The following is a 14,471-nucleotide window of genomic DNA, read 5'->3' as shown; positions in this document are numbered from 1 at the left end:
TCAGTGTAGAATTATAAGTTAATAACATAATTCATATTCAGATAAAGGGAAAAGTGTGCATGGGCTTCCATATGTGCATTATTGTGTTTATGTACATATGCGTGCTCAAAAGTGGTAAAACTTAGTTTAAAAAAATCATATATTGATAGTAACTGTACAGTCTTTCAGCAAAATACAGACATAGTCACATCAAGTAGAACACAAAAGGTCTTCCGTTATTGGCACATTATAAGTTTTAACACTTTGTTTTCATAGTACATAGCGTAATTTATTTCTTTTAGAGGTTAGAGCGAAAGCATCATCACTACCAGCAGTTTGTTTATATTTGTATTTGTGTTATTATTATTACTACTACTGCTATTATGATCATCATCATTGTCATCAACTCTCAATTTGTGACAGTACGCACCAGTGTGCCTCTGATGAAAAATAATCAAAACTACAGATTTTGAGTTGTGGTATGATAGAGCTTTTGCTACAGCTAAATCAGTATAAAACAAATGTTATAGCGACACTTTTAAAATGTTCAGAATAAACATTAGAATAACATTTTAAGAAACTTCCAGGCAGATTAAAACTGTGTGCCCAGATCAAGACTCGAACTCAGGGCCTTTGCCTTTTGCAGGTAAGTGCTGTACCACATGAACTACCCAAGCACGACTCCGACCTGTCACCACAGCTTTAATTCTGGCAGTACCTTGTCCCCTACTTTCCAGACTTCACAGAAGCTCTCTTTGCAGACCTTGGAGAACTAGCACTCCTGAAAGAAAGGATATTGCAGAGACATGGCTTAGCCACAGCCTGAGGGATATTTCCAGAACAGTTGTCTGCGAAAGGCGAAGGTCCCGAGTTTGAGTTTCGGTTGTCTTGCCTGCTTCACTGTACCACTGTGTTTGTATCATTGGACAAGAGTTCAAATATTGTAAGACTAATGTCCATCTTAAATTTCAGACATATCCACAGATTCACGCTACATAATTGCTGTGCTCATACTTTGTAAGAAAGAGTACATCAGGGGGAAAACTGAGTAGAAGTAATAATAACAACAATGATGGGGTTGACAGAAGCGTCCGATCCCACGCGTCGGCTTTGACCCGTGACGTAAGAGTGTTCTCGTGTGTGACGTCATGACGGCGCGGAGTTTGGTTTGAGTGTGGCTGTCTCCAGTTCTGTTTTATCTTATTTTATTTACTTTTCTGATCTGTTGGTTCTATCTCGTGAGATTTTTTTTTTAAATTTAAAAACACTTATTACTTATTTTAATTATGTTTCCTCCAATTTCTGTTTTAGTTTATTATATTTATCTTTCTGATCTGTTCATTCTATCCCGTGAGATTTTTTTTTTTTTAAAGACAAAAAACACTAATCAGCTATTGAAGCATCTTTATCTTCTATGGGTTGCAGGTGTTACGACCCCTGGGGAGGTGGGTGGGTATTCATGCATGGCTGTCTTCACTTACACGTTGTAGCTACGCAAGACGTCTAAATTTGTTTGTATTTCGTTTGCCCCCCACCCAAAACACCCCATTTCCCGCGCTTGTCCCTTTAGTGTCATTAGGCTTCTTGTGGAAAGTGTGTGTGTTTGTTTTTGTTTCCGCCATATTTGTGACGTCATGGGTCAAAGCAGACGGGCGGGATCGGACGCTTCCGTATTTCCCAATAATTATAAATATCTATGTCTTTGTCAAAAATAGATTAATATTGTTCTTGTGAATGATCATTTTGGGAGCTACATGTTCAAGTGCCATAAATGTTTTAATTTTATGTATGACCTAATGCTTGGATGGAATTTGATTGAACAACTGTTAATAGAAAAATTAATTTAATGCTTGCATCCTTCAATATAGTCATTCAGATCATGCAAATTTTTAGTGTTTCCTGGAATGCATACATTTTACTTAGTCAAATTCTGGAGCTTTTAATACTCTATAATTTACAGTGAATGAAAGATTTGGGAAGTTTCGTGCAGATCTCAGAAGTTTATTATTTAATCATTAGCAAAGATTTGAGAGAGCAGATTGCTCTTAAAAATGTACTTATTTTGAATCACTAGTTAAGCCTGTGTTCATATAGCTAGTTATTTTGTTTGGACTTGATACTGTGAGGCGGCATGATGTGAATGTTAAAGGCCACAATTCTGATCAAAAAGTGTGTGGTAGAATCACATGAACAGATTAGGCTTGTATTTAGCATTTAATGGGTGTTGCGTAAGAATAAATACAAATTACAGCAGTAATGTGATGGCATATAATATTGTTTCAAGTTTTTTAAAAAAATAATAAGAATGAGAACCTAAATTTATTAAGATAAAATAATAATTTTTGCAGATCATATCACATATTTTCTATGCTTCTTAAATATAATTATTTAATTACCAGGTTAAAGAAACTTTTGTAGTATCCACTTTGTTCTTTTCATTACCAGTGTTGGCTCAAAGGAGGCAGTTTTATCATTCCTAAGATTGCATATATTCTGCGTTGGGTTTTACCCAGTCATGCTTGAGATTACTGATCTTCTTTCTATCCATACATTCCACTTCATTATAGCAGTTAATTTGAATACTGGGATATAAAATTTGTTATTAAAATAAAATTTTTATTTTCAACCTACAGACTTTTATTTAATTTGTGCAGAGATGTAATCTAACTATGACAAAAAAATTAATTGCAATATTTTTTTGAAGAATGTAGAAGACTTCAGTTTTCTTGAAATTTGGGTATTAATGAGTAAAACTGTGTAACATGTAATGTGATTTATTCATCTTGTTACGTACAATTTTCAGATCATTTTATTTGATTTATAGGAGACATTGAAGCTTAACACTAACATTTTTGAAAGAACTACAAAAGTGTATATAATTTTATATACTTTTTGAGATACCTCGTTCAAACTGTGAAACTGTCCTCAGTGAATTCTTCAGCAGAATAATTGTTTTTCCACTAGAAAAGTAAAGAGCAATCTCTTCAGTGAACCAAATTCCATGTTAAATACACTATATTACTGCCTTTTATTTTAGTGTAAATTTTTAACTCCATATACTTTGGGGTTCAGGTGCAGTATTTTAAATGATGTGTCTGAAGTTTAAAATTCTCTCTGTGGTGATTGATGTAGTTGTGATGAATATGGAGAGTGTGAAGTGTATGTTAGTTTTTGTGTAAGAAAATCAACACCTCAAATATGTTGGCCTAGAAGGAGGGGATGGATCATGTTTTTAAATTTTTTAATTGTGGGTGATTGGATACTTTTTGTTTGGTAACCGACAAGTTCCTAGAATGAAATTTTTCACTCTGCAGCAGTGTGTGCACTGATATTAACTTTCTGGCAAACTAAAACTGTGTGCTGGACCAAAACCTGAACTTGGGACTTTTCCTAGCCTGTACTACTCAAGCATGAGTCGTGACCTGTCCTCACAGCTTTCCTTCCATCACCATCCAAACTTAACAAAAGCTCACCTGCAAACTCTGCAAGACTAACATTCGTGGAAGAAAGGGTACTATGGAGACGTGGCTTAGCCACAGTCTGGTCTCAAGTTTGAGAATCGGCCTGGCACACAGCTATTGTTAATCAGCAGGGAGTTTGACATGTTCCTAACTATTTCGTTTTGTAATATTAGGAGCCTTGTGATGTTTGCTGAATTTCTCCAGAAGATTATGCTGTAACATGTAACTGACTCAGAGTAGCAATGGTAGACTAACTTATTGGCCTCTTTGTTTGTGTTACCTGACGAAATACACATTGCAAATGGCAAGCTATTCAGTTTATTTGATAAGTAAAGTGTACCTTCCAATTTAAATTTTTATCAAGATTTAGGTCTAGGAACTTGACATGGTTTGCTTCTGTGATATCCTGATCATTGAAATTTATTTTTATTTCACTCTGTTCTGATGATCTGATTTCAGATTGCATCATTTTGGTTTCAGCTACATTTAGTCCATTTTGACAGAACCTATATTCAAGCTTTCCTAAAGTATTTTGACACCTTATGGATTTTTTCAGGCACTTCATTTTCAATTAGAACTTATATATCATCAGCAAATAAAACAGATTGGATGTCAGTAGCAAGTGGCTGGTCATTTATGTAGAAAAGGAAGAAATATGACATGATATTGAACCTTTTTTTAAAAAAAATCACAAATATAGCTATTCCGAGGCAGTGAATGTGACATTTGTACATCACATAAATAAAGTATATTCCTAGTGTTATTATACAGCAAACTGCTATGGAGCAAACACTAAATTTACCTTTATACTATTTCTATAATATGTTGTGTTTTGCACTACTGGATCAAGTGTTTACATTTAGTGATACGTCTTGAGAATGGACTGATATCTTCTGGAAAATTTTTCCATTTCTTTACTTTTCTATAATCACAGGAATAGTTACTTTCTTTGTCATTCTATAATTACACACTTATACTGCACTGATGTGTCATTTCTTCCCTTATACGTCTTGAGAATGGACTGATATCTTCTGGAAAATTTTTCCATTTCTTTACTTTTCTATAATCACAGGAATAGTTACTTTCTTTGTCATTCTATAATTACACACTTATACTGCACTGATGTGTCATTTCTTCCCTTATACGTCTTGAGAATGGACTGATATCTTCTGGAAAATTTTTCCATTTCTTTACTTTTCTATAATCACAGGAATAGTTACTTTCTTTGTCATTCTATAATTACACACTTATACTGCACTGATGTGTCATTTCTTCCCTTATATAAAACATCAGAGACCAGTCTTATTTCCTATTTCTTCTTAAGCATTCTCACCCATTTATGCCCACTAAACAGCACCATGTCTAGCTCTTGCCCTCATTTGTGCGAGACTTTCCCATTTCAGTTTCTTAATCTCTCGATGCCTGCTAGATAAATTTGCTGGAAATTACTCTAAGCAGTGCTTGCTTAGATGCCACACATTTTTCTTTCTTTTTTTTTAAATTTTAGTCTTCAACCAAATTATGGGTATGTGACAAATTTGGCACATTGGGCGATAAGGGAAATTGAACTAATTTTAGGTAGAGAAGATAGTGCTAAATACTATGGCTGTTCAATAAAGAATGATCACAATTTTTTATGGTCATAATTTCTCTCGCTAAAATTAAATCTTATGATGTTCTGTTAGCTTCATGTGCAACAAGCATGTTGTTGTAGTTTACGAGAGGCAGGCAAGTTCAGAAATGTTCAGTATCACCTACTGCTGCAATGGAGGTAATGTGCAAGGAACAATATGTGGCTTTGAAATTCTGCTTTTGTCTCAACAAATCTTCAGCTGCGGCCTATAAAATGTTACAGGAGGCCTATGGAGAGTCTATTCTTCCCTACAGCACAGCTCAAAGGTGGTTTAAAATGTTTAAAGAGTGGAGACAATCGAATTTAAAGGAAGGTGGACCCGTTACCCCAGTTACTGCTCTTACGGAAGAAAACATCAATACTGCTGCTGTCATTGTGAGAGAGGATCAATGAATTACCTTAAAATCACTTCCCGAAATACTGAACATTTCATTGTGTGCCACCTACACGCTGGCGACAGAAAAATTACAAATGACACGTGTTTGTGCGCGATGGGTTCCAAGACTGTTGATTCCCGAACAAAAGGACATTCGCGTGCAGGTCTCCATGCAGTTAAAGGTGATGTTAGAGGAAGATCCGGAGTTTCTTTCAAATGTAATCACTGCTGATGAAACTTGGTTACATCATTTTGATCTTGAGAGCAAACAGCAAAGCTCAGGCTAACTAACCTAAGGACATCACACACATCCATGCCCAAGGCAGGATTCGAACCTGCGACCGTAGCGGTCGCTCGGCTCCAGACTGTAGCACCTAGAACTGCACGACCACTCCAGCCGGCCAAAAAAGCAAAAGTTGTTGCTTCTGCTGGGAAAGTTATGGTCATCTCATTCTTTGATATTCGTGGAATGGTTTATCAGCATGTTGTACCTGCACACACATCAGTAACTGGACAATACTACAGGGATGCCCTGAAAACATTGAAAGTCCATATAAGGGGCAAAAGACCACATTTCTGCGAAGCAGGCTGGATGCTGCACTTCAATAATGTGCGGCAACATATTGCCAATGTTGTTGCTGAATAGCTTATAAAAATCAGCATGAAGTGCATCCCTCACCCTCCCTGTAGTGCCCATGTGACTTTTTTCTATTCCCTAACATGAAGAAACGCCTTCGTGGGAGGCAGTGGTGAAGGCTGAGGAGGGGATTTTGAAGGACCTCTCAAAAAATGGTTTCCAGCATATATTTGAAGACTGGCAGAAACGCTGGGACAAGTGCATCGCATTCATGGGAGACTACTTTGAGGACCATCAAAATTATCAGGATGAGGAAAGGTATGTTGTCAAAAAAATTATGATCATTTTTTTATTGAACAGTCCTCATATATAAAATGTAGAATGAATATGGTAAAAGAGATACACAAATGGTTAAAACTGATAGTTCATTCTTTAAACTGACAACTTATTTAGAGTAAGAATTCACAAAAAGTTATAAGTAGATAAATGTGTATTTTACAAATGGAAATTCACAAAGCAGTTCTTTCCTTTTTTGAGACACAAATTAAATGCATTTCTCACACATACCAGAGGATTTCTGCTTGCAGAAGGGGTGCTTGCATCATACACATATATGACCTAGTAGATAGTGTCAGAAGTTCCATGCGGCTTTTCGCGGATGATGCTGTAGTATACAGAGAAGTTGCAGCATTAGAAAATTGTAGCGAAATGCAGGAAGATCTGCAGCGGATAGGCACTTGGTGCGGGGAGTGGCAACTGACCCTTAACATAGACAAATGTACTGTATTGCGAATACATAGAAAGAAGGATCCTTTATTGTATGATTATATGATAGCGGAACAAACACTGGTAGCAGTTACTTCTGTAAAATATCTGGGAGTATGCATGCGGAACGATTTGAAGTGGAATGATCATATAAAATTAATTGTTGGTAAGGCGGGTACCAGGTTGAGATTCATTGGGAGAGTCCTTAGAAAATGTAGTCCATCAACAAAGGAGGTGGCTTACAAAACACTCGTTCGACCTGTACTTGAGTATTGCTCATCAGTGTGGGATCCGTACCAGATCGGGTTGACGGAGGAGATAGAGAAGATCCAAAGAAGAGCGGCGCGTTTCGTCACAGGTTTATTTGGTAACCGTGATAGCATTACGGAGATGTTTAACAAACTCAAGTGGCAGACTCTGCAAGAGAGGCGCTCTGCATCGCGGTGTAGCTTGCTCGCCAGGTTTCGAGAGGGTGCGTTTCTGGATGAGGTATCGAATATATTGCTTCCCCCTACTTATACCTCCCGAGGAGATCTCGAATGGAAAATTAGAGAGATTAGAGCGCGCACGGAGGCTTTCAGACAGTCATTCTTCCCGCGAACCATACGCGACTGGAACAGGAAAGGGAGGTAATGACAGTGGCATGTAAAGTGCCCTCCGCCACACACCGTTGGGTGGCTTGCGGAGTATAAATGTAGATGTAGATGAATACTTTAATTGTGAGTATCTTTTTGTTGTACCTGTCTGCGACTCGGCATCGCCTCTGTGTGGTGAGTGGCAACATTCCCTTTCATAATATTGTTACATTCCATCCTGTATTTTCCATGTTTGATTTTTTTGATAAGGACGTTATGAAATATGAAATCTCTGCTTGTGTTGTGTATATGCGGATGGAGCATTTACCTGGGTACCCTTGTCTATGGCCCTCCGAGTCTCGTGGACGAATAGCGCGAGCTGGGTTCCACACGATTGTCTTTTTCGAAACTTTGGTAATATTAGGTAATAAATTATTATAATTTTCTTGTTAATGGCCAACTTTTGTAGTTTAATTTAGATAAGTTATATTTTAGAAATAAAAAGTAGAATTTAATTGCCACCAAATAAGGCAATCTTGTTCTTTCTGTCATGCTCAGTTACGTAATCTGGGTCCTCATCTGAGTCATCCACCAAACTAGCTTCACTCTCATCAGGAGATGCAAATGATGATGTATTGTGATGACTCCTTAGTTGACAGTGTGACATCTGAAAAGTGTAAACTTCATTGTACAAATTGCATGTGATAATTCTTAAATGTCTGATGTGTCACTTTTGGCACAAACTAAAAATACGGAGTTTTACAGTTGACGCCCACTGTGACAAATTTTGTACAAACCTAAAAAAACTCATAAAATGTAAACGGAACTTGCCTTACAAACTGAATCTACTGCAATACATAGACTATGTAAACAAGAGCATATTTTACAAAAGGTACTTACCTTCATTTTGATTTGTACAGCTGTAAAAACTTTGAGATTATGAGCAGCAAATGCTTAACTCAGATGATGTTAAGTGCTCACTGGCTGTATTCATTAAACTGCCTACATGCAACAGCACAATATGGTAGATGGTTGAAAACTGTGCAATATATGGCACTATGGGCTAATAAGTTGTTACTTCAATATTAAAAACTGGGCGCTGATGACCATGCTGTTTAGCACCCGAAAACCTCAAACCACACACACAATATTAAAAACACGTACAAATTGGGTACATGCCAAATATGGCAGTAAGAGAGTAATAATTGCTGTGACACAACTTACTTTTCTGTAGTCTCTGATTACATACCTTGCTATCCTCTGTTGTATTCGTATCTGCTCTGATAGGTATCCAGAATGCTCCAACTGGAGTCTCGCAAGGGGCGTGCAGGCTTTCCTCTTTGTGCCCACCCATGCATGAACTCTATGTGTAGGCCCCGGTGTGGCTTCCCAGCTCTCACTGCCACACACATGTACTGGCATTATGACGATGTCAGGTCCCAGCCTGTACTCGTATCTTACAGCGCTGTTGCTACTTGTGAAGGTGACCATTTGACTCGTCTCCTCTTTTGCCAACATCCCATTTCTCTGAATCCAATTTCTGATGACTTCTAGGGCTGTTTGCAGAATCTCACAGCCTCCTCTATTTTATTTTTGTTTGCTTCATTGTACACAACTAGCAAATATCGTAAAATTTGCGTACCTCCTCCCCACCACCATTGACTTAAATCAGAGAAAAACAGTGGCCCTAATTTGCTCTCTCCATATCATCACTACCTCTGAAGTGAAGTTTCCCACCTCTCTCCCTCTGTCTTCCGTCATGCAGATTTGTTGTCATCCAGAGCATTACTCTTCCGTCGAGCACCAGCCCTTGCAATTTTGTTTGTAGTACTGTGTTTTGCCCTGTCAGAAGCTGTGGGGGGATCAATGGCTATATGGTCAAAATGCCCTCTACTGTCGATCACTTCTGATATATTCCACTGAACAGCAGCTACCTGTGACTGATGTGAAAATTCTGCCCTGAATCCATGCTGATGCCTACACCACCAACTCACTACCTGCAAACATCTTTTTCAATATGAGGTGTGTTTCTTAAGCGAGTACCATTTTGAAATAAAATAAAACACATAGCCTTTTCATAGCAATTTTATTTTTACATGGAAGCCTGTACTGTAATGTACTTTGCTGTGTGATTCCCACAAAATTTGGCACATTTCTTTATTTGTTTGTGAGTTTTTGAAATGCTTTCTCCTATTGGGAATCTTGCTGACTATGAAATATGTGCTGTGATTAATTTTGTTTGTGTTAAGGGTGTGAAATAAGTTGAAATTCATCATCAGATCCATAAAGTGTATGGAGAAAACATTATGAGCAATGGGGTGGTACAGAAATGGGCGAGGTTTTTTAAAGAGTTCCATTTGAATGTTCACAATGAGAAATGAAGTGGCAACCTTCAGTCATTACTGACAGTTTGGTGCAGAAAGTTGATGAAAACTGAGAGAACACATACTTTATGATTTCAACAACATTATGTGATGAGTTTCAAGTGTCAAGAAGTGTGCTTTAATGCAGTTGTCTAATCAGGTGAAAGACTTATACAAGGATGGTATTCAAAAGTTGGTTGTATGATACAGTGGGAAGTAAATTAAAGTAAAGACTTAAAAAATAAAATTGCTAAGAAAAGTGTACTTGTTTTATTTTTATTTCAAAACTATACTTGCTGAAAAAAAACCTGTATTTATCAACGACTCCTTCAAATGCTTTACTTACTGTACAGGTAAGTCTCCATTGCTCTTTCTCTTTTGTGTACAGCTATTACTACTGCTTCTTCCCATTCCTCAGGGAGCACACTCTTTTTCATAAAGAAGCCAAACAGGAATAGTTGGTGGCAAGGAATGGAAAAGTTGCATAGACCACAATCGTACAATCCAAAAACTCACTAGCAGCTAAGACATCTGGGTGTGAAAATGTTCCTTGTATGATCAGATAGGAATGCCAGGAAAGGGACAGTGTTCCAATCCATGATTTTTAAAATTCTCCACTTATTGTGTCCATCTTAGCTGCCTTACTCCTGCCTATTGTTTTTATAGCTATGTATCTGTCCCTGTTATGAAATGTGAACTGTTTGACAACATCCTACTCTTATGCCTTAACTTCTCCATTCACTTTCCTGTCCATAGCCACTTTTATACTGAATTGCTGATTAAATAGCTCTCCTTTACCTGTACCCCTTACGTTACTTCCTTCCCTACATGAATGTTTGGAATTGACCTTTGTGTTCCTTTATGGCTTCTTATAACATGCTTTGCTTCACATTCTGGTATAATCTGCTTCAGTTGTGACCACAGTGTATGTGCATACTTTCCTGTATTTCCGATTACCTTAACTAAGTATTTTTCTGTTTCTGCCGTGCTTGCTTTGTAGTATTCAGAAACGTTATACTTCAACTACTACTGCAGTGTCCACACTTATTCCCTTAATTATGTCTGTTTTCTGCTGTATGTCACCCTATCAAAAAATATATCCAGTAAATAGTAACCCCTTGTATTTTCTGTGGGTCTTTTCCCAGATCAGCATGTCTGCTACAAGTTCATCCATTCCCTGTGAGTTGATTTTTCCTTCCCACACTCCTTGCGTGGTTGGGTCTTCCCCATTTATTACTGAGGAAACGGAAGTATTTCCCACAGCTAATAAAAAAGAACCTCAGCAAGGTAGTTTATACAAATAAAAATTCTGCCTAACACTGTGGGCTTGCTAAAAAATGTGCAGTGTTGCAGCTGTATCAGTTGATTTGTCATAACAAAATGAACATGTAGCAGTAACAAAATCCACAGCTGACTGACTCAGGCTATCTGTTTTGGTCTCTGTACACTGTAATATTGTGTGCCACCACACAGCCAGGTTGTTTTCTTCTCTTCTGTGCAGTTTATTTATTGTCATTGACAGTTTTAATTGCAGACTAGGCATTAAGTTTGCAGTTTTGTTATTAGAACCCATATAAAGTTGACTGTGTTGTTAGAAGTAGCAGGAATTCAATACTTCATCCTCTTCCATTTGGATATTCAACAAGGAAGAACAGCTACATGTATTCATCCACGTGCAACCTAATATTTCACCATACCATACTCTCACATTACTAATATGTCTTATCTTATTATCTTGCTCCCTGCGCGAGATTTAAAATGGAATCAGCAGAATTCTTCCACTGTTTATATCAAATGCTGGTTTCACAAATTTACCCAACAGTGTGCAGAGTCCTTGTCAGTTTCATTATATTGTTGTGCTGTATGAAATCGTTATTGGGCTGGATTGACAGAAGACATCTGAAGAGGTGGAAGTAGAGTGTCTCATTATGTACTGTTGCAAAATATGGATAAGTAAGTTATGATAGCAATGATTCAAAGAAATGCATTTTTCATTGTGGCATAATATTCTCAGAAAATTTCTTTCAACGGTTTTCTTCTTCGAAGTGCTGAAATGTTTTATTACCTCCCACTACCTAGAGAGAAATGAATGTCACAATAAACTAAGAGAGATCAAAGCTGATAGATAAGATTTAGGTACTCATTTTTTTCACATGCTATTTGACAGTGGTATAGTAAAAACACGGTTCAACAATGGTGTCACAGCACCTCTGCCAAACACTAAAATGTGAACTGCAGTGTAATCATGCAGATGTAGATGACAGCATGGTAACGTAACAGTCTAAGTGTGCTGCTGATCCTGTCTGACAACTATGAAAAAGAAATAAAAAGCATTGCTCGCATGTGAGTTAAAAACTTATAGCAGTTCCTTTATGATACATAATTTTTAATTTTGTTGGAACGTTTACCATCCACTGTAAGGCACAGGCTCTGTCATGAGGAAGTCATGTATTGGAGAAGATACCACACAGACCTTGGTTATCAGTTAACAATGTGATAGTGCTATGCTAATAGAGGGATTACAAATTGTAAAAAGTAGAACATCGAACAAGAGCTAATCCTTCCTTATTAACTGCTTTGTACAGGAATGACATGATATACATGAGTATTTTTGGGTTTGAAAAAATAGTCTGCAATGAATCTTTCCTCAGAGAGACCTTTCTTTCTTCATGACTCAAATGATGAAATAAGTGCCATGAAGGATTTCAAATCTGCCAGATCCATAAAGTCATATAAATCGATTATTTCCCACAACATGAAGAGACTGGACTTAAAACACCTAAATTTGTAATTAAAATTGAGGTCAATTGACCAACGGAAAACATACGGCTTGCTGTATTTTACTCATTTATTTATTGACCATGTGGGTTACAGAATTAAATTTTGCACATACATACATTAAATTGATACAAGATAAAATGAAGTAATGTACCCCCCCCCCCCCCCCATCCCCCTCTCTCTCTCCCTCTCTCTCTCTCTCTCTCTCTCTCTCTCTCTCCCTCCCTCCCTCCCTCCCTCTCCCTCACACACACACACACACACACACACACATATAATCAGGAAAGGAAGCTGGACAATTGGCAATAGCTAAAAGAAGCTGAGATATCCGTTTTCCTTCGTAGTTCGATACAAAAGATTCCAGCCAGTATATTGGTGCAGGTGTTACATCTGCAAAGTTTTTCCGAGTACCCATGAATTTTCTTTTTTGGCAGTTGTGCAAAATGAGGTCCAGTGTTTGTTTCAACTTTCAGCTGTCGCATTGGTCATCATCAGGTCATTCGCTATTTATGTAGCATTGCTGAGATCATGGAATGGCCAGCTCTTATACGGTAGAGTTGGTTCTCACTACTGGGGTTGGATGGTCAGATCTACTGTACCTATCTTCTCATGACCATAGTCCACTGATTAAATGGGATCCCAGCCATACGAATCAGAATTATACAAATTTCTCCCAAGATTGCCTGAGAACTATCTTTTCAGGTAAATACCTATGAAGGATAACACTGCAATCAGTCACATTTTTATTGATGAACATGTTTAATTTTTGTGAAATTAGTATTGGACCTAATACTGTCTCCAAATAGTAGCAGAAGCCATCAAAACACTCAAAACCAACAAAGTAAGTGATCATCGTCTTTGTTTCGCCTCTATCCAACATCTCGTCGGGTTGGGGTATCGCCATTTTACTCTCTTTCCACCATTCTGCTTCCACAATTTGATTCCATAGCAGGTTTCTCCTCCTTAAACTCATCTTCATTGTATCAATCCATCTTGTTCTCAGTCTGCTTCTTGGCCTCTTGCCCTCAATCCTGAACTCCATCATTCTTCCTGGTATTCTTCCCTCTCCCATCCTCTTCACATGCCCAAACCATTTTAATCTATTCTTTTCAATTTTCTCAGTCAACTTCTCCACCCCAATTTCCTTCCTAAAATCTTCATTTTTCACTCTGTCTCTCCTTGTCCTCCCTAGTATACTTCTCAGAAACTTCATTTCACTGGATTGTATCCTACTCTCTTCTCCTCTCTTCTAGTCATAGTCCAAGTCTCTGAGCCATAAATTAGTATGGGTGTGAAGTAAGTCTTGTATAGCACCAGCTTGCACCTCATTGGCACTTCCCTTCCCCACACCAAGCCCCTCACACACTGGTGAAATGTACTACTCTGTTGTATTCTTTTGCTGATGATGAAGACTCCCTTACAGTGGAATTATTGAAATGGATGGGACTAAAGATTATAAGTGATCTACACTTGCATTTTGAGAATATTTGCAAACAGAACAGGTTCCCAAAGAGCGGAAAATAACATTAAACTGCCCATTACATCAAAAAAGGGAGACTAACTAACTGTCAACAATTACATCTACATCTATGCTCTCCAAATCACTGTGATGTGCATGGCAGAGGGTACACCCCATTGTACCAATTATTAGGGTTTTTTCATATTCTGTTCACGTATGGAGTGTGGTAATAATGATTGATTGAATGCCTCTGTGCGTGCAGTAATTATTCCAATCTTATCCACATGATTCCTGTATGAGTGATGCGTAAGTGGTTGTAGTATATCCCTAGAGTATTAATTTAAAACTGGTTCTTGAAACTTTGTTAACAGACTTTCTCAGGATAGTTTACATCTGTCTTCAAGAGTCTCCAGGTTCAGTTCCTTCAGTATCTCTCAGATACTCTCCCATGGATTAAACAAACCTTTGACCATTCATGCTGTCCTCATCTGTATACGTTCAATAT

General features: G+C 37.7%; 1 protein-coding gene across 2 annotated transcripts in view; it reads left to right on the top strand.

The window, feature by feature from the left end:
* The window catches only part of LOC124711527 (histone deacetylase 3), a 37,951-nt gene that overhangs the window by 2,065 nt on the left and 21,415 nt on the right, over nucleotides 1–14,471 (top strand). The gene's annotated exons all lie outside the window — the stretch shown is intronic.

The sequence above is a fragment of the Schistocerca piceifrons genome, chromosome 8 (genome assembly GCF_021461385.2).
Source record: "Schistocerca piceifrons isolate TAMUIC-IGC-003096 chromosome 8, iqSchPice1.1, whole genome shotgun sequence".
NCBI classification, from domain to species: Eukaryota; Metazoa; Arthropoda; class Insecta; order Orthoptera; family Acrididae; genus Schistocerca; species Schistocerca piceifrons.
The sequence above is the reverse complement of the archived record's forward strand: the minus strand, read 5'-3'. Positions and strand labels throughout refer to the sequence as shown.